Genomic DNA, 18494 nt, shown 5'->3' with positions numbered 1-18494 from the left:
CTGAGACTTCATCAGAGGAGAAAATTTTGCCTAGCCATAAGCCAAAGAAAGAGAGAGTTGGCCAACTTGAGGATCAAAAGAGTAGGAAACAGGCCAGGGGCATGGGGACACACCTTTAATCCCAGCACTTGGGAAGCAGAGGCAGGCATATCTCTGTCCATTCAGCGAGCCTGGTCTACAAAGAGAGTTCCAGGGCAGCCAGGGCTACATGGAGAAACACTGTCTGGGAAAAAACAAAGAGTGAGAGAGCGAGAGAGGGAGAGGGAGAGAGAGCAAGCAAGCGAGAGAGCAAGAGAGCAAGAGAGAATGCAAGAAAAAGTGCAAGAGAGAACGCATGCATGTGAAAGAGAGAGGGGAAGAGAAGAGAGAGAGAGAGAGAGAGAGAGAGAGAAGAAACTCAGGGTTGACCTTGACAAAAGAAAGAGAAACAGAGGCAGAATTCCAAGGGAGAGGAGATGGCTGGGTAGGGCCCTGGGGAATGTCATGAGTTGGGACAGCTGAACTTTGCTGAGCTGGCCTAGAGGAACAGTACTTTTCCCACGGTGACCCAGCGTCCACACATAAAGAGCACATACGTGAAAGAGAAGAAATGTAGGATACAGGTGAGGGTGGAGACAGGGCTCTGCGAATGTTTGGTCTGCCATGTCTTTCAGTCAGCTTACAAAGCGACGGGTGTCCCTAAGGCTTTTCCATGCATCCCACACTTTGACTACCCCATCTCCCATCCCCACTTGAGCCTTTAATCCAGTGTTCATATCACATGTGTGCTGCCTGTGGAATTATACCTGGCCTGTAAGGGGGTAGGACGGCCCCGATAATATCAGGGACTTAAAGACACATTCAGAAGTGACCTCAGAGTACCATGTCTCCGTGCCTCTCCGCACCTGCGTGTCTTGTGTCTTGGGGTGATGGGGTCCTTATGTGTACCCCTGCCTGTGTATCTCTAGGTATAGGTTTCATGTATCTGTCACTACCTGTCCCTAATATCCATGAAAAAGGTAATACATTTGTGGCAACAGTTCGGGGGCGTCTCTTCCCTTGTCTCCCAGCTCCCATCTGTGTTGCAGGTCTCAGGAAAGTCTAAAAGGTATTGGCTTCGTTCTGCCCTCAGACAACCTTAGAACCAGAAAAGACCTAGGGAATAACTTGGCTCAAAACTCCTTTTTTAGGAAAAGAGAAAATATGGTGAATATTATGGAAGAGGGGAGAGGTTTCAATAAGGAAAAGAGAATACAGGTCATTGAAAGATCTAGATTAGTGCTGTCCAACGCCCTGGCCACCAGCCACATATTGTGACAGAGCGCTGGGAAAGTGACCTCTCGAGATGAGGTGAGCTATGAGTCCACACTGGGGGGTGGGGGGATCACATTGGGGGAGGGGAAAGGCCAACAACTATGAGTTGAAATTATACTATTTTACATAGGTTCCGTTATTACCAAAATTAATTTTTTTAAGTTTTGAAAATATGACTGCTACGCCTGGATTTCTCAGTATTCCTGCCTAGAGTATACACTCACCTAGAGATCTCCAAGAGAGAAAAAAAAAACATCATTTTGTCTCTGAGCCTTAACTTCCTAAGACATAAAATGGGTACAATAATGCCTGGCTCTTAGGAATGTTGTAAGAATTAAGTGAATATACAAACATGCCTTGAAATACTAAAAAGTTATTGAATGAGCCACCTGGTGGTAATAGGAGAGGAAGTGTGGTCACAATGGTGGTGGTGGTGGTGGTGGTGGCGGCATTGACAGTGGCAATCAAGTTATGTCAGTGGGAGTGATGATGGTGTTAGTGGTGATGGTGTTGGTGGTGATGGTATTGGTGGTGCCATGAGTGGTACTGATGATGGTGGTGGTGACAGGACTGGCGCTGATATCGATCGTAGGATTGATATATTGATGATGGCTGCAAGGCAGATGTGGAGGGCAGTGTTTAGATGATGAGTGTGTTCTTTGCAATGGTGATGCACGTAGTAGACAAGGCAGTGAAAGTATTGTTGATGGTGGTGGTAGTTGTGGAAGACACAGCAATAGAAGTGGTAGCTGAGGTCTCAGTGACTCAGACCCTGGGCAAAAGGGAGAAACAGAATCCATGAAGACTTTCTAATAATCTGACCTTCCAGGAAACACTCACAGGGGCCACCCTTGACAGTGTGCACAGCAGACAGACACCACCCACCATGATTTCAGTGCTGAATTAGAACTGACTTCTGTTCCCAGCCCCGCAGATCCACACCAAACGTTTCAAAAGCCCAAGTCACCATCTTCCTCTGTGTGTCCAGACCCCTCCCCCATGACATACCCACAGGCCCCTAATCATATCCAAACTCTGCCAACACCTGAGGCTGTTTCTTCCAAGGTAGCAGGAAGCCTGCTGCCAACCTTACCCAGACCATAACACTTCGATCAGGATTTCCCAACTCTGTTTTTGCTCTGCTCATGGCCAGAGACCCAGGGGTCCCCAGAGGTCCAGAAAGTAGAAAAGGGCCCCAAATTTGGCCTGAAGGGACCAGCTCCCTCCTGGGACCATCCCCCAGAGCAATCCCTGTTGCAACGGTGGTCTCGTAACCATCGCTTACAAACCCGGTTAGGCAAGCCGCTTTTGCGTGATGGAGCTATCTTGAGTAAATAGCATCCTATGTCCCCTGCCGGTCACTTGCTCAAGATATTGCTGGACATTGCATTAGAGCCACTGACACACAGAGTTTTGAAAATGAAAACAGGCTCTCTGACTTATGATCAGATAGCGTTTAACTCATTCACGATTGCACCAAGCTTTCCCAAGGCCCCAGGCCACAGAAGGAGTATTGCCACAGTGCAGACAGAAGATGCTGGACATAGTTGCAATCTCAGGTCTCCAAGCCCTGGGAAGATGAGGCTTCCAAAGGCAAAAGGGTCAAATGGGGTTTACATTGCCTTGGCCTCAGTAGCCAAATGTGACCCCTGGGACTTTCCAGCCTCTTAAATTGACCTGGGGCACAGATCTGACTCCCCAGAGACTGGGAGATTGCATGTCCCTCTTCTGGCTACCTTTCTGGCTGATATGAACTCTGAGTCTAAAGGAAGGGAAATCATGAATCTTTTCCTTTTTTTTATTATTTGTGTGTGTGTGTGTGTGTGTGTGTGTATGTGTGTGTGTGTGTGTGCGCGCGCGCGTGTATAATGCATGGTCTCTCACTGAACCTGGAGCTTACCAAATCTGTTCGACTAGCTAATCAGTGGGCCCAAGTGACCCCTCTGTCCCAAACTCCCTGACCCTTGGGTTACATAATGCCACACCTGCCTTCATGTCTTTTACCCCTGCTTCTCGGATCCTCATGATCGTACTGCAAGCACGTTTCCTACTGAGCTGTCTTTCGAGCCCAGCATGGACAGATTCCTAGCATCTATTGCCTTGTAACAAACCTGCAGCGTGCTGGTTGAACTGACAGAGATCCACTCATTTCTCACAGTTCTTCTGATCATCAAATCAGCTCTCCTGCTGCCCTTGTTTCAGCTTGAAAACACGTTAGCTTGTGTTTGCTGCCTGGGCAGCTGGAACAGAAGACCAAGATGGTCTCACTCATGAGCTTGCTGGGTAGTACTTGGCTGTTGCTGGAATTTCTTGGTACCTCTTTATAGGCTCTCAGCCTCCACAGTGGTCTCAGGAAACAGTAAAGATGAGAGAGCGGAGGACTGGGAGCCAAGATCCAAGAAGCAAGGAACAGACTCTGACTCCTGATAGGAGTTGCTGATAAATCTGTTTTTTAAGCTATTGCAAGGCATGAGAATCACAATGACTCTGTAAAAATCTCCCCACCGTTAGAAAATATGTTAGCTGTATTTTCCAAAGCAAAAGTCTAGACTACCGGATGACAAAGGACTTTTTGATGACTTGTGGACCTGTGTACAAAAGTGATCTTATGGGCTTCCATGGAGTTTTGTATCCACTGCAGTGTCTGGCTGAATTTTTAAGACATTTTGGGTAAGATTCTGAGAATGTGGCTCAGAAGAAAACTGCTTTCCTAAGCACGCACAGAACCCTGGTTCCATCCCCAGTACTGGGGGCAGCGGTAGGGGAAGCCATGTGGTCAGGTTACTCTTCTTGTTGCTATGAACAAATACCTGACAAGAAGTGACTTATTTTGGCTTATAGTTTAAGGGGATATGGTCTATCATAACACGGAAGATATGGGGGTAGACAGCTGTGTGGCGGCAGGATCATGTGTCACGTTCAGTGGAGCAGTTGGCATAGAGGGTCTGGGGCCAGAAGTGGGGCTAGGCTATAATGGTGACTGTCTCTTACCTCACTTCCTCCAGCTAACTATCACCTCCAAAAGGTTCCTCAACCTCCCCAAACAATGCCAAGCATAAGGAGTCAAGGGTTCAAATACATGAGCTTATAGAGAATATTGTTATATTCAAACCATAACACTCGGGAAGTGTTTTCAACTCCCCAGTCCCTGGCTTCACCCAAGGCCTATTCCGTAATGATGAGATGAGGCAGACAGAAGCGGCCTTGGGAGTCTGCACTTCCAATAACTCTCTCTGGTGACTACGAGTCACAGCCAGGGAAGGCTGGCAGGCTTAGCAGACAAGACTTATGGGAAAGAGCAGTAATCTGGGATATGGAGCAAAGTGGAGCAGACATGATCTTGTCTTTAGGGAAAGACGCCTCCACCCAATCACAGAGCTTCACACGGGTCTAGAAGGCAAGACGGTATAGGCCCCTCCCCCACACTATCAGCAGTGCTCTGTGTGCTGAGTGGTGTTCAGTTGAGTTTGCAGCAGAATACATTCACCCTTCGCAGCCCCATGAAGTGAATGCTATCATCAGGCCCATTTTACAGGTAGGTAAAGTAAGTTTATAAGAAGTTCACGATTTGTCCAAAGTCACCTAGCCAATAAAGACAGAATTGGAATTCAATCCCAGACTACCTAACTTCAGAGGCTACGTCCTTACCAATTAGACCAGGTACATCATCAACAGCTTGTTCAGAGGTCACCCTTCTAAGGACCACCACCTATCCCAGACCATAAGCAACCTTCCCAGAAAAGTGTCAGACAGCATTCTCTTGCTCTGTGGCAAGTTCTAAGCCAACGTCTCTCAACTCAGGTGTGCATATTTCAAATCACTTGGGCAGATATTTTTAAACAGGGATGCGCTATCCTCTAAAGATTGTATGCACTTCTTTGGGTAGGATCCAGTCATAGAAGCATTCTAAAGACTTCCAGATAATCCTAGGGCATACCACCCAGAGTTCAGAAAGATTATATAACATGTTTGCTCCCATATGTGAGGTCTAGTGGGGGGAGGTGTGGAGTTCCTGGAGATGGACAGAAATACACACACACACACACACACACACACACACACACACACACTGCTGGCAAAGAGAATGGTAGCCCCAGCATTGAGGACACCTATGACCATCATATCGCATAAACTTCTCAAAACAAAAGCCTCAAAGAAATTTCTGAACCAGGCTTGGCAGCACATGCCAGCACTTAGGAGGTGAAGGTAGAAAGATTAAGAATCCAAGATTCCTAATCCAAGAGAAGGAGAAGGAAAAGGAGGAGGAGGAGGAGGAGGAAGAGGAAGAAGGAGGAGGAAGAAGAGGAAGAAGAAGGAGGAGGAGGAAGAGGAAGAAGAAGGAGGAGGAGGAAGAGGAAGAAGAAGGAGGAGGAAGAAGAGGAAGAGGAGGAACTTTGGATCCTTGGGGATACCCTGTCCCCTAACACTGATGATGCACTAGCCATATTAGACAGTCAGTTGATGATCCCAATGGTGTGGCTCAGAGCCCTCAGTTGAGTCAGAGTGGAGTGAGCCTTTCCACCCATGTCTCTTTTACCATGCTACCAGGTTGATTCCAGTGTGTCCTGCATTGGAGTTGCTGATCTGCCCTAGAAATCTCAGAAAATAGATTATGTAAATAAGTCTTGGTAAGGAGAAGTAACTTGTTCCAAGGTCAGTCAGCATGCTTATTCCAGAGGTAAAGCTATAGTATAAAGCTCCTGATTATTACTGTTCTTAATCTATAGATTCCTGTGCCTTGAAAAATTATTTGAAATGTTACCTGATTGGTCTGAGTCTGCCATGGTGTTTAGTTTCTCTCACACAGCAGATGAGACTAGAACCCAGAGGAGAGTGACTTAACCAGGCCACAGAGCAGCAGAGGCTTGCAGTTAGAGCGCAGGCTCCTAACTGAAGGTCAGGGACTTAGTGTCACCCCTGCCTCGGTCCCTTTCCGAGCACTGTGCCTGGATAGCACTACCAGGGAAGTTCTAAAGAAAAACAACTGGAGACCGCAGCAGAATCTGGGAAGTATGTGAGGGAAAGGATCCTTATACTGTCCTGAGGGGGATGCAAACAGCTGAGCTACTGTGGAAATCAGCATCAGACTTCCTCACAAAACTGAAGGTGGAACCCCCAATTGATCTGGCTACACCACCCTTGGCGATAACTGGAAGCGTTCCCAAGTCAACATATCACAGGCATGATCTCATCCCTGTGTTCATCATGTCACAGGCATGTTCTCAACCCCATGTCATCATCACCAGTCACTATGGCCAAGTCACAGAACTAGCTATGCCCATCAACAGATGGATAGATACAGGAGTGAAACATGCTTTATATGCACAATGGATTATCCGAGGAAAAAATAAGAGTGAGCCTTGTTGTTTTGAAAATGGATAGGACTGAAGATCATCATGTTAAGTGGAATATAGCCCAAATGAGAAAGGTGAGTGTGACATACGTGTTCTCTTATGTACAGGGTCTAGGAGACAGTCGTGGGGAAACAACACATAGGTATTTCAGGGAAGAGGAAGAGGAGAGGGGAAACTTAGTCAAAGTACATTACATACATGTCACAATGAAAACAATGCTTTTTTTTTTTTTACAATTAATATACACCAAAAAAACGTGTTAAAAGACCAAGGGTCAAGGTAGCTCATGGCACTAGATACTGAAAAGCCCAGAGGACAGAAAGTCAGAACAAAAGGCATTACATCAACAGTCCTCAACCTGTGAGCTGTGACAGTGACATCACAATTACCTAAGAGTAGCAAAACTACAGTTATGAAGGAGCAACAAAATAATTTTATGGTTGCGAGTGAGGAGGTCACCACAACATGAGGCCCTGTATTAAAGGGCCACAGCATTAGGAAGGTTGAAAACCACTGCACCACATGGTGAGACAGATCAAGTGCTCTAGACAACTCATTCTTATAACAAAGCAACTCCTAAAGTGAATATTAGTCATGTCTGGCTCTGCCCTTACAACCCAGTCACTACCCAAAGGTACTAACGCTCAACTACCATCCTCATAGGACTTTAGAGAGTAATTTTCAACACATGAAAGGGCTCCCATATACCAGAGCACCCACCAATACCTATGGCTAATCAATCACATGCTTGCCAGGTTCCAGCAATGTGAGGTTCCCCCAGAACCTTCACACGAGGGAGCTCAAGGCTTGGGTACCCACCCGAACAAGCCGGACAATGATCTCAGAGTTGACAGGTACATAGTACACTGAGGATTTCACCCCACGAGAGCCCCTTGTTTACACAATGTCACTCTTGGCATTTCCAGCACTATGTCAATGGTGCCTCCATTTTACCAATGGTCACACTAAAGCTCAGAGAAGGTTAAGACTAAAGAAGAGCCCCAAACCAAAATCCGTTTTGGACAGGATCCAGTGTTCATTCCCCCGGAGTACTGGACCCCTGGCGTCACCTGCTTGGATGAAACTCTAAACTCAACTGCCTGCCAGCGGAGCTTAAAGACATCTGTGTTTGAGCAAACCACAAGCCAGTAGACCACATATGGGTTCTTGTTGTATTCTTCACAAAGACAATGCTCCCTGATGTGGGAGATTTAGAAGACAAACCTATATCCGACTTTGCAGATCTCCTAAGACAGAATGTAACTTATCTCTTCTTTCTTTCTTCCTGTCTGAACATCCAAGGCAGGTGGAGATTAAAAGCGTGCTGTCCAGCTGTGGCTGCCTACACAAAATTGAGCCAGGAAACATTCCAGAATGGAGGGAGAAGGCACTCATCATGGGTCCCCATCGCTTGCTGAAGACCTATTGACAGTCTAATGGCTTCTGGGGAAGGGAGAGTCATCAGTCTTTAGGGATGTGACCTCTGGCGAACATGGCCTCATGACCATGAGTGTATGAGAAACACAAACTGGATTCAGTAGGTTATAAAATATAAAAAGACAAAATTGGGAGGAAGAAGGGGGTTGAAAGATGGATCTAGGAGGAGTTAGGGAGAGGAGTGGGGAATATTATCAAAATATATTGTATGCATGCAGACAATTCTTTAAGAAAAAAAAATTCTCTGCCTCCCTATCCATCCGTACATCCTGACGTGCCAGGCACAGAGATATGGGCCACAAATAGACCCTCACTAAAATTCAGTCAGTCAATTCAGTGCCCCGAAAGTCCTAGTAGAACAGCACCACTATCATCTAACAAAATACAGAAGTTAACTCAGGATCAAAGGAGTAACAAGAGGCAGATCGGGCATTTGAACCAAAGCCATAGGGCTACAAAACCTTGGGGTTGGTTGGTTGGTTTTTTTTTTTATGTGTGTGTGCATTTGGGTTCACATATACCACATGTGTACATGTGTAGAATGTCCACTGAGACCAGAAGTTATCATCAGATCCTTTGGACCAGAGTTATAGATGGTGGTCAGGCACCATATAGGTGGTGGCAGGAACCAAAACTGAATTCTCAACAAGTGTTCTCAACCAATGAGCCATCCCTTCAGGCCCTGGGTTCTTGTTTCTGACCACTGTGGTTTCCCAAACAATGTCTACATGGATTTCTATTACCAAACCCATCGGCACGGAACTATTCCAAACATGATACAAAGGAGACATCTCAGACACCAATGGCTTCGCAATCCACACAACAACCATGTGAATGGAAACCATTTACTGAGCTAGAAATCACAGTACTCATGAGCCTACACAGACACCCACTTCAGGACATTTCAGGAAGGCTGTGGGAGATGTCCGACAGACTCTCCAGAAATCCCAGTCTCAGTGATGAGTATTCTGATCTCATCACTTCTAGGATTGGATGACTGTCTTGAGTAACTGTGGGACAGAGCCCAGCTTCTAGGCTACAATGCCAGGTGCCTCAACAAGTAACCACTAGGCGCTCCGTGCCTGGTGCTGCGAGCCCCTAGCTCCCTTGTATGACAATCATCCCATCTCCTCACATTGACAGCTAAGAGCAAAGTACACATAGTCATTCCAATCCTGCAGGGTTTGGCAGTAATTATGAACTAGAGAGAACCTGAGGCTTAAGAAAGATGCTCATTGCCTGTGCCTTTTTGCCACTGTGCTCAAAAACAGAAGATAGCCAGTGAGATCGCTTAGCACATAAAGGCACTTTGAGTCAAGCCCGATGACTTTACTGAGTTCATTCAGTTCCCAAAATTCACACGATGGAAGGAGAAAACTGACCCCCTCAAATTGTCCTTTGACCTTAATGTGTGTTTTGTGCCCCAATGCCCATGTGCACAGAAAGCAATAAATAAATAAAACTGTAAATTCTATATTTTTAATGGCAGAACTTGGTTCTGCCTATCTATCATGTCATTGGATTCCTTCCAAGACTCTCTAAGGGAGATTCAGCAGGAATTTCAGAAAGCAAAGATACAGGTCATGCGATGAGTGGGCCAGCCGGTCCAGGCCTCTTACCTTCAGAGAGGATGTGCTTCCGCCTCCAGTTTCCACCCTTTGTCCTGGTCTTTAGCCTGACATCCCTGCATCCTGGTTCCAGGAAGAGAAGGATAGATATCTCTACTCTCTGAAGCTCACTCACTCCTAGGGTCTCCTGGGGGCCTATTTTTGTGCAAATAAAAAAAAAGCCAAGTCTTGGCCAGTGGCTATGCTAAAGGCTGAGAGTTAGGATGTCCAGAAGCCAGTTCCAGCTTGCTAGGTGGACGATAGGACCTGCTGCCACAGCAGGGATGCATGCGGTCGTATCCTGAGAGAGTCAGGGTTCGAGAGCATCAGGCAGGATGTCCCCACGGTGGGTGCTATCAAGGCACCAGGCTTGAACCTGGGCTGAGGGCCACAAACCCTTTGATGGTTGTCCCAGAAAGAGATGGGATCTGAGGAGCACCGCTTACCAAAATCCAGCAGGTGCTCGGCTGTCCTCTGGGATCCCACCATAGCTTCAAGATCCTGGGCCCCGCCCCCTCCACCCTTTCCCAATCCTCATTTTGCAATCAGTTAGCCTGACCCAGTAAACATCTGCAGCCTGAGAAAAGCCCATCATTCTCACCCTTTTCCATGTGTTTCAAAAAAGAGCCTAGAGCAGTAGGGGAGGGAGCTAGACATCACATGATTTCTGGCCATAGCCTGAGCCCCAGCCATCCTGACTCAGCTTCCAGACCAGTTGCTAACCAAGCTGGGGTAAAGACACTCACCAGGAAATAAGCTAGAAAGTGCTTTGCTGTCCAAGGTTTATAGGTGGAGAGAGTCAGGTGGAAAGAGAGGTTATAGGTCAGAGGTCAGGGGACTATTTCTAACTGGCTTCATCTTGTCAGTTCACCGTGCAACCTTATATGCGTCATGAAACTACTCTGAATGGGTTTTCAGATTAGTCTTCTCCTGAGTGCTAGATTCTGGGTATGGGCCACCACAATCAGATGATAGTTTCCAGTGTTCCAAAAGGCCCATGGACTGAAGGCTTGGTCCTCGGCCTGTGGCAGTATTGGGAACTAGTACAACCCTGAGCAGGAGAAAGTTAGGTCATTGGAAGTGCGCCCTTGAGAGAAATATTGCCCTATCTCTCTGCCATGTGGTAAACAGCTATGGTATATCAAAGTGTCCATCATAAGGTAAACAGCTATGTTATATCACACCATCCATAAGGTAAGCGCTATGGTATATCACACTGTCCCATCATGATGCCCCTCTGCCCACATGAGGTAATTATAAACTGAGACCTCTGAAAGTGGATCTCTGAGACTATTTTCCCTTCCTTTTAAGTTGACTCATTCAACTATTTTGTCACAGTTACAGAAAACTGACTAATACATATATCAACCCACTCTTGCTTGGCTGTGAGAGCGAAGGCTATTTCTAGTATGTCTTGCTGCTGATCTAATAGGAAATAGATCGCTCTTCCAGTCCCAGGCGCTTTGGGAACCTCAGGTTCTGTGCAGACATGGAACCATACCACACACAACCAGTCCTGCAAATGGCGCAGAAATGGCATCAAGACACCCCGGTTACAAAGATAAGAATCTCTTAAGGGAATTGACCCCATTTTCCTGAGAAACATGCACTTTGCTAAGAAACACAACAAGAAGGGCCTGGAGAAGATGCAGGCCAACAATGCAAAGGCAGTGAGTGCGCGCACGTGCAGAGGCCATCAAGGCCCTTGTGAAGCCTCAGGCCGTCAAGCCCAGGATGCCAAAGGGCCCCGGCCGCCAACTCAGCTGCCTGGCTTTCATCGCTCACACCAAGCTTGGGAAGCAGATTCGAAGGTACATGGCCAAGGGGCGTAGGCTCTGCCAACCAAAGCCCAAGGCTCAAACCAAGGCAGAGGCTGCAGCACCAGCTAAGGCCCAGGTGTCAGCTCCAGTTCAGGCTCTCAAAGGTGCCCAGGCCCCTGTGAAGCCCAAGCCCCATAGAAACGGCTCCTGCCAGTGTGAAGACAGACAGACTGCTATGACACACCTACCCACACAAATAGTGACCTATGCTGTTTTTACAAATAAACTTGAGGCAAGAAAAAAAAAGAAAAAGGAAACAGATCATACAGAACTTTGCAATATATATTTTGTTACCCCTCTTTCTAAAACATCACTGAAGTGGATAGGTTTTGTTTCTTTGTTTGTTTTAAGCATCGATTTTATTACAAAAGGATGTTGTCTGTAAAATCCTGACCAGGCAGTGAGTGAACTGAGTGCACGGCTGGGGAGAGGGGAAAATTCCATCACATCACCTGAACTCAACAATGGAAGCAGGAGGAGGCATGGTGGTCCACAAGGAGCCTGGGCTTCATGCGTGCCTCCTGCCATGATCCCTTCTGCCCAGCACCACACAAACATCTCCCTTGCTGGGAGGCTCAACATGGAACAGGCTGGTTTCTGCAGGCTCTTCAGAGAAGCCATGGTCTTCATGTTATGCCTCTCAGAGCCAACAGTGTCATGTAATTCATGGAATAGTGACACTTCAATGACAGTCCACTAGACCAGGCCCAAGCATCTCATGTCCTAATCCTACTTCATGAAACCTGAGTGGGCGAGTGTCACAGTCTGGTTTCTGATGCCGTCACTGCGTACGGCAGCCCATGTCATTCGTGAAGAACTGGGGTCCGGCAGCTGCATTCTTGGAGCTTGGTCCCGGCATAGGTTTGGCTTCTGACGAGGGCCTTCCTGCTGTACCATGACATGGCCAAGGGCATTGTCTAGTACAGTGGAACAAACTGGCTCTCAGAGATGGTCTCTAAGCAGTTTATTATATGAGAGAGAGAGAGAGAGAGAGAGAGGTATTATACATTTCCATGTGGACGGTACAGTACATTCATGTGTGTAGTTGTGAATGTAGTCAACATCTGATAACTTCCTCAAACACTCCCCTTCTTATCTTTTGAGGCAGGATTGAACCTGAAGCTCACCATTTAAGTGAGACCAGCTGGTTGGCATCTCAGGATCCTCCCAGTGCCTCCATTCCAAACATACATGGCACCTGGCTTTTAAGAAATTGCTGGAGATCCGAACTGGACTCCTCAAGCTTACACAACAGGCACTTTAGAGACCGAGCCACGCCCCACCCCCAACACAATAGTAAACGTTATAACATTTCCACCCCCAATAATCCATTAATCCCTTAATCCTCAAATGAATTAATCTGTTAAACCATTAATCCATGAATGAATGCGTTCATTCACCAAAGCAGAGCCTTACGATCCAATCTCCTTGTACAGACACCACCTCCCAGCACCGCTGCATTTGGAGACAAATTCCCAACACATACACACAGGAGGGGCGCCCCACATTCAAACCCTAGCAGTGGCCTCAGGGCAGGTCCTGAACCTGTCATGGCGTTCACTCATCCTGACCCATCTTCTCAGAGACTATGGTGTATTCACGGGGCAATAGAGTGCTGGAGCTCAGGTACACATAAAGAGGTTTACTTCTTTACATCTGCAACTGAAAAACGGGGTGTGCACTGGCACCACCTCACAGGGACAGTGCAAAGTTGAAAGAGTCAATGTAAGGATCCTGACAGTGACTTCACTCCAAATTGACAAGTTTGTGAATCATCTCAGTGTCTAGGCCCAACATAGATTCTGACTTCATGATGGTTGGGTGGGGCCTGACCATTTTATATATACATATACGGTCACATATACGTATATTTGGTTTGAATATTCCATGAGGACTGAAAAGCACTAAGCCCTCTGTAAGCACACAACACTGTTGTGTTCACACAGGAAGCACTCGCTGAAAGGCAGCCGCTGCTCTTGGCATGCTGCTAGTTGGGCAGCAGCCAGCCCTCCAAAGTCGACTACAAACCAACTGTGGATCAACAATATGGATAAATAGTAGGAAATGGACATAGATCAGTCAGTAACATGTTTTGATCCCTGGGTCCCATAGTTAAAATCTTTTTTTTTGTTGTTTTTTTTTTTTGTTTTGTTTTTTTTGAGACAGGGTTTCTCTGTGTAGCCCTGGCTGTCCTGGAACTCACTCTGTAGACCAGGCTGGCCTCGAACTCAGAAATCCACCTGCCTCTGCCTCTCAAGTGCTGGGATTAAAGGCGTGTACCACCACTGCCCGGCTTCCATAGTTAAAATCTTAACAAAGGAGGCACTGTCCCTCAGCAGTGGGGAGGCAGAGGGAGATGCTTGGGACTCATAGGCCAGCCAAATTCCAGACCACTCAGAGATCCTGTCTCCCCCCCCACCAAAAAAATGGATAGCTTCTGATGAACAATACCCAAGCTTTGACCTCTGGGCTCTACATCTACATACATACATACATGCATGCATGCATGCATGCATATATACATACATACATACATACACATATATACATGCATGCATGTATGCATACATACATACACATACATGCATACATGCATGCATACATACATGCATACACATATATGCATACATGCATGCGTGCATACATACATGCACATACATACATACATGTATACATACACATATATACATGCATGCATACATACATACATACATGCATACATACATACATTCAGAGACAGAGAAAAAGAAGAGAGAGGGAGGCAGAGACAGAACACAGCTCATGGTGAGACTCTCCTGAATGTTTACGGATGTTTTAGCTATCACTACCTAAACAATGATGTAATTACAGTTGGTATCTGTCTCTCTGGATGTTTTCTACCCTTTACTTCTACAACATACCTCGTTTTGGCTCCTTCTTTTCTAGTTTGCTGTGGCCCAAAACCAACTTAGAGGAGAGAGTTTATATCATCTTGTAACCTAGGTCATGGTCCATCACAGTCTCTAAGCAGAACTGTTCCTAGATTCCCCTGTATTAGTCTAGAGCAGTGATTCTCCACCTGTGGGTCCAGACCCTGCTGAGAGGTGAACAATCCTTTCATGAGAGTCACACAGCAGATAGCCTGCCTATCAGATATTTACATTATTAGATAGCCTGCCTATCAGATATTTACATTATTAGATAGCCTGCCTATCAGATATTTACATTATGTAGTAGCAAAATTATAGTTATGAAAAAGCAACACAAGAATTTTATGGTTGGGGGCATGACATGAAGAACTGTATTAAAGAGTTGCACCATTAGGAAGGTTGAGAACCGCTGCTCTAGATGAACAGAACTGATAGAAAATGGTGTCTCATAGGCTGTAGTCCAGCTAGTCCAACAATGTCTGTCTACCAAGAGAACATCTGAGAATCCAGTACTTGTCTAGTCCACGAGGGTGGATGTGTCAGCTGGTCTTCAGTATATGCCAGAATCCAGGAAAAAAAAATAGGCATTAACGCCAATAAAGGAATAAATGTCCCAGTGAGGGCTAGGGAAAGCGGGTAAAGGGAAGTGTTTCTTCCATAGCCTTTACATAGGTTGCCACGAGAAGGTGTGGTCCAGATTTAGGGTGGGTCTTCCTACCAAAAATGATCCAAGTAACTCAAAATCTCTCACAGACATACCCAGCCACTTTCATTGTTAGTTAATTTTGGACATAGTGGAGTTGACAACCATGAATCCTGTCACACCCACTGTCCGAGTCATTTTTGTTTTTTGATGTAAAGAGACACCATGGCTAAGGCAACTCATGTAAAACAAAACCTTTCATTGGGGGTTTGTTTCACTTTCCAGAGGGTTAGTCTGATACTATCATGGTGGGAGCATGGCAGCTTACACGACCCTGGTGCAGTAGCAAAGACCTATATCCTGATCCATAGGTAGAGAGAAAGAAAGGGCCTGGGCCTGGCATTGACTCTTGAAACCTCAAAGCCCTCAGCCAGTGATACACTTCCTCCAAAAAGGCTGTACTTCCTGATCCTTCTAATCCTTTCAAAGATGTCCGCTCCCTGGTGACAAAGCATTCAAATACACGTGCCTATGTATAGGCAAGGGCCATTCTTACTCAGACCACTGTGTCCCCCAATGCTAAGGTGTAGGATTTGTTTGCTTTCAGGTTTAAACAATGCTGCAATTAGAAAAGGAAACCAGTGCAGGTTGTTCCTATGAATGTGTAGTTACCTGATGTCTGGACATGCACATGACCATCAGTTGGAACCTCAGAATAAACAAATGAGTGGATTTGTAAATATAGTCACAGTGCCACCTACAAACAATGCTGGTTCCTAACAAACACATCAAACTCTCAAAGGGAAATGAATGGAAAGTATTACTAAATCGATATGGCATCTTAAGATTGACCAGAATGGGAAAGGATGGGTTGCCACGGTGATGAGGCGAGGCAGGCAAGGAGGAGAGGCAGGCAGGAGGAGAGTGCTGCTGAGCGCCCACTCTCAACCCTGTGCTTGAAGCTTCACATTCTGTCTCAACAGCCTGCGAGGGAGAAGCAGTTCCAGGAGAACTCTGTTCTAGTTGTGTGTCATAAAGAAATAACACTGGGTCCCATAGGCTACCTTCCATGTCTCCAGAGAGCAGAAGGTTCTCCTGCTCAAAGGGAGGGGAAAAGTCAGCTTTGTCTTGCTTTGTACATTGCTCAACCAAATCTCCATCCCCTCAGAAAAACACTGAGGAAATGACAGCTTGATAGAAGAAGGCATCTTATTCAAACTCGTAGGGGAAAAGAGAAAGGCAAGGAAGGAAGGAAGGAAGGAAGGAAGGAAGGAAGGAAGGAAGGAAGGAAGGAAGGAAGGAAGGAAGGAAGGAAGGAAGGAAGACAGAGAAAGAAAGAGAAAAGAGGGAAAGAAAGAAAGGAAGGAAGGAAGGAAGGAAGGAAGGAAGGAAAAGAGAGAAAGAAAGAAAGAAAGAAAGAAAGAAAGAAAGAAAGAAAGAAAGAAAGAAAGAAAGAAAGAAAGAAAGAAAGAAAGAAAGAAAGAAAAGAAAGAAAGAAAGAAATCTAATCATGTAGACTAATAACAGAGTTCTTAAAATTAAAGATTTTCATTTAAAAAAAATAAGTAATGAAATGGCAGCTGGGTGTGGTGGTACATGATTTAATCCCAGCACTCAGGAGGCAGAGACAGGCAGATCTCTGTGTTTACAAAAGCAAGTTTCAGAACAGGGCTGTTACACAGAGAAACTCTGTCTTGAAAAAAAAGACAAATTTAATAGAAAGAGTCAGGTGCATGCTGGTGTGTCATGCGACTATCCTACCAACATTTTGGAGGCTGAAGATTCAAAAGAATCAAGAAGTCAAGGCCAACCTCAACTACCTAACAAATTCAAAGCCAGCCTGTTCTACATAAGATTCTGTCAAATAAAACCAAACCAAACCAAACGAAATAGGGCTATGGGCCGGGGTTAATGTTTAAAGCACTTACCACACAAACATGGACCAAAATTTGGATCCTCAGAACCCATATAAATGTCCAGTGCGTGTGGGTTCCAGTCTGTGTTATTCCAGCCTTGTCAGAGACATGAGATTCCCACAGCAACCTGGCTGGCCAAGTAGCTCACGTGGTTGAACTCTGGATTTGACTGAGAAATGCTGCCTCAGTAAACAAGTTAAAACATTGATGGAGGATGATTCCAAACATCAGTCTCTGGCCTCCACATGCAAAACATGCTCATTTGCACACACACACACACACACAGAGAGAGAGAGAGAGAGAGAGAGAGAGAGAGAGAGAGAGAGAGAGAGAGAGAGAGAGAAATAAGACAAAGTAAACACAAAGGCAAGAGATCCACTCCTTGCTTTTTAGAAGGCTGGCCTTGGATTCTTTTTTAGAGGCTCACAAAGCTCCTGACAAAGCTACCAGGACTTGCTTTTGAGCAAGGGTCATTCGTGAAAATTGCCAAGTCTGCTTTAAATGGAAACTTTGAGCTTAGAGAACTTATGATTCAGACAGAGACATAGGAAGTAGGGCAGGTTGATTCTGCTAATTCATTGTTACTGGTTCACTGTAAAGTGAGTTGGCAGCTTTGTGAATTGCAATCACCTTTGTTTTTTCTTTTTAAACCCAAATAAGATGGTATGTTAATTGATAACTAAAAAGAACAATAGATGATAGATAAATAGATAGATAGATAGATAGATAGATAGATAGATAGATAGATAGATAGACAGACAGACAGAATTCACTAATCCTGATAGAAATTCATAGGTTTGACCACTTCCAGCCTTAGGAAACAGAGTCTAAATCTCTCTTCTTTGTAGAACTGGACACAAGCAAGACCAAGATAAGATCCCTGGTGAGACCATACTGAAAACAAATATGTAGCAAGGACCTATGACCTATAAAAATTCTCTTTTCTTTTGTTCTCTCCCAGGGGACAGCCTGTTCCTCCTGGTCTGGAAGGTCTACCCTGTGGTACATGATCGTACCAGACATCTATTCTACCATCATCCTGGACATTCCAGGTCTCGTGAAGAAGCTGAGGAGGAAGAACCAGGTCTAAAATTGGTCCTGGGCCCTTGGTTCTCCAAGAGCACAGGGCAACAGTGGGTGTGCTAAGGGCTGGGTCCTGCGGTGCCTTCTAACCGGGGCTCCCAGGCACCTATCGTGTCTCTATCTCCCGATGTCGCAACCTTCACAATTGCCACATTCGCATCCAGGCCACCTGAGGCTGGCTGTCTCAACCTCAGGCCTGGGCACCTGTCGCAATAAGCATCCAAATGATTATCTACCTCCCTCCCACTGGAGTAGAGAAAAACAGGGTCCCAATCTGTCTAGTGCCCTGCTTCCTGGAACTGGACTCTGTCTCCTGGATAAGTTTTGCTAGAAACCTGATCCATGTGGCCAAAAATTCGCCATGTGACACAGCTACCCTGGGGATACTGGACCTTGTTTTAGGCTCCAAACCTTTTTTAATCCATTTTTTTC

General features: G+C 45.8%; 1 pseudogene; it reads left to right on the top strand.

Moving 5' to 3' along the window:
- Positions 1–18069, top strand: part of LOC127668129 (60S ribosomal protein L29-like) — a 31880-nt pseudogene extending 13811 nt beyond the window's left edge.
- The last annotated feature ends 425 nt before the right edge of the window (positions 18070–18494 follow it).

The sequence above is a fragment of the Apodemus sylvaticus genome, chromosome 17 (genome assembly GCF_947179515.1).
Source record: "Apodemus sylvaticus chromosome 17, mApoSyl1.1, whole genome shotgun sequence".
NCBI lineage: Eukaryota > Metazoa > Chordata > Mammalia > Rodentia > Muridae > Apodemus > Apodemus sylvaticus.
The sequence above is the reverse complement of the archived record's forward strand: the minus strand, read 5'-3'. Positions and strand labels throughout refer to the sequence as shown.